Below are 2,694 nucleotides of genomic sequence, written 5' to 3'. Positions count from 1 at the left end.
CCCCCCTTCCCCTGTCTGCAGTAAAAGGGGAAAAAAAACTACTTCCTGAGGCGGGGCGATAAAACAAAACAAAGGCCCGATTGGATGAAAAATACATATTTACATAAGAAGGCGGGGCACTCTTGTGGGCGTGAGCTAGCAACCTCGTATTGTTGCTCTAGGGAAGTGTAGTTGCTGCCAATAACCTTCCGCCTGGTGTTACACCTGACAAATAGTCCCAATGTAGTATAGCGCAGTGCTGGAGTATACACAGAGCGGGGAGAGGAGCTCAGATATAGGGTGTGGGGGAGAACACACAATACTCTCATGGCTGCTTCATAATTATCTCTAAATGTCCCCTCACAGGTTTGTGTTACTACACACACACACACACACTAAACCCTGGTGGGTTTTACTTCTTTATTTCCCTGCAAAGTTAAAGCATAGTATCCCACTATGTGTCACTTACCTGACACTGAAGTGTCTCAGTTGTCCGCACTAGAAGGGAGCGTCCATCTTTGCTCATCCTCTTTCCGGGGCGGCAAACTCCGGCTCTGTGACAGTCCGGAGTCGCGTGACTTCACTCCCGCATGTGCGCGGGAGCCGCCTGCCACGGCATGACCCCTATTAGAAACAGCATGATGTGCCCTTTCCAAAGGGCGCATGTGCCGATGAGCTCAACTTTTTAGTAAATATCTCCTAAACCGTGGAGGTTTAGGAGATATTTCAAGCACCTACAGGTAAGCCTTAATATAGGATTACGTGTAGGTAAAAGTGGTTGTACAGGGTGTACAACCACTTTACGCCTCATACACGCGATCCGACTTTCCGACAGGAAATGTGTGATGACAGGCTGTTGGCGGAAAATCCAACCGTGTGTATGCTCCATCAGACAACTGTTGTCGGATTTTCCGCAGACAAATGTTGGATGGAAGATTTTAAAATTTTAGGTGGACAAATGTCTGTTGTTGGATTTTCCGAGTGTGTGTGCACAAGTCCATCGGACAAAAGTCCAAAGTACAAACACGCTTGCTCAGAAGCAAGGACGAGCCAGAAGAGCTCGGTCTTGTTAAAACTAGCGTTCGTAATGGAGATATCACATTCGTGACGTGGCACATTATGAAATCTCTCAATGCAGAGCACAATTCTCTTCTTCTTTATAATGGAATAATAATGAAGCTGCTTTGCTTGTGATATTGACAGAGTTCTGCCAAATGTATTTCAATTTTTTTTTTCTAGTGATATCCAGAATAATAATTTTTTTTAATTATTATTATTTTGGGTCAAGTTACCAGAACACCATTATTATCTCATAGTTTTTAAGCTCAAAGATTAAACTTTTTTGGTGTCCCTTGTTAATTTGACATAGTATTTTTGAAATGTACCTGCCTACAAGCAAACTGTTAACAAACACATAGCCAAATATATTTCAAACAAAATATTTTTTATTTAATAGGGAGCACAAGGCCATGTAAAAATCAAGAGGAAGGAAACGATGGAGAAACAGTTGGAATTGGTGAAGCGTTTTTACCCCAGGGCAGACATCAATTATGTGAAGTGCAAAACTGGTAACCCGAGGAGTCCATTTAATGGGTAGTACAACACGGTCCTGGACTAAGAGAGATCGGGAGCAGCAGCAGATGACATAAATGTCCCCAGGCTGTGGTCTTACCACAGCCTGAATTTTTTGCCAGACCAGACCGACCCCAGGCCATCGCTCTCAACGCTTCCTTCCACACAAATAAACTAAATTAAATAGAAAAAGCATTCTCTGCACAAAAAAAGAACAAATCAAATCATAATTTTGTCAGGACTGGCTTAGCCTTCCAGCCCTCGTGGCTGCTTTTTCTCATGGTCTCTCGGATTCCATCAAGGATGAGATAGCAGCCCGAGATATACCCACTGAGCTGGAGAGCTTGATCTCGTTTGCCATCCTCATTGACTTCAGACTCAGAGAAAGACTTTCTCTTAAGGAGCGCTTGCGGATGTCTCCTGTACGTTTGCCTCCAAGCTTTGTAGTCTGACCCATGCCTCCCTCACCTCCCATGCCTCCTGGTACCGAGTTGGTCAGTAAAGAGGAACCCATGCACCTGGGCTTCACGCGTCTCTCTGCGGATGAGAGAGCCTTTAGGAGGAGGGAGAGATTGCGCCTTTATTGTGGCCAGGCAGGTCACTTTTTGAAGTCTTGTCCTACCCGTCCAGGGAACGCCCGAACCTTGAGGTCCTGTCATGGACAGACCTTAGGTGGCGTTGTCTCGTCCCCAGTCATCCAGAAGGATAAGCCCCTGGTTTTGGTCACCCTTTCTTGGGCTGAGTCGTCCATCGAGGTACAGGCTCTAATCGACTCTGGGGCTGCAGGCATGTTCATTGATGCTGCATTTGTTTCGCAGCACTCGATTCCACTGCAGCTGCATGACACTCCACTTGCCATTGAGGCTCTTGACGGGAGACCTTTACAGTCTGCCCATTTGACTCATGAGACGGTTCCGTTGTCCATGGCCATAGGGGCTCTTCACCATGAAATAATCCAATTCCAAGTTATTTCCTCACCCAGATTTCCACTGGTTATTGGTTATCCTTGGTTACAGAGGCACAACCCCTCTTTTGATTGGCTCCGTGCTGAGGTTGTTTCCTGGTCACCACAATGCAGTGAGACATGCTTCCTGAAGGTATCCAAGGTCCTGTGCACCGCTTCACTCCCCTCCCTGCCGGAGG

Source organism: Lithobates pipiens, unplaced genomic scaffold, assembly GCF_037356315.1.
Source record: "Lithobates pipiens isolate NorthernLeopardFrog02 unplaced genomic scaffold, aLitPip1_a1.2 Scaffold_10, whole genome shotgun sequence".
NCBI classification, from domain to species: domain Eukaryota; kingdom Metazoa; phylum Chordata; class Amphibia; order Anura; family Ranidae; genus Lithobates; species Lithobates pipiens.
The sequence above is the reverse complement of the archived record's forward strand: the minus strand, read 5'-3'. Positions refer to the sequence as shown.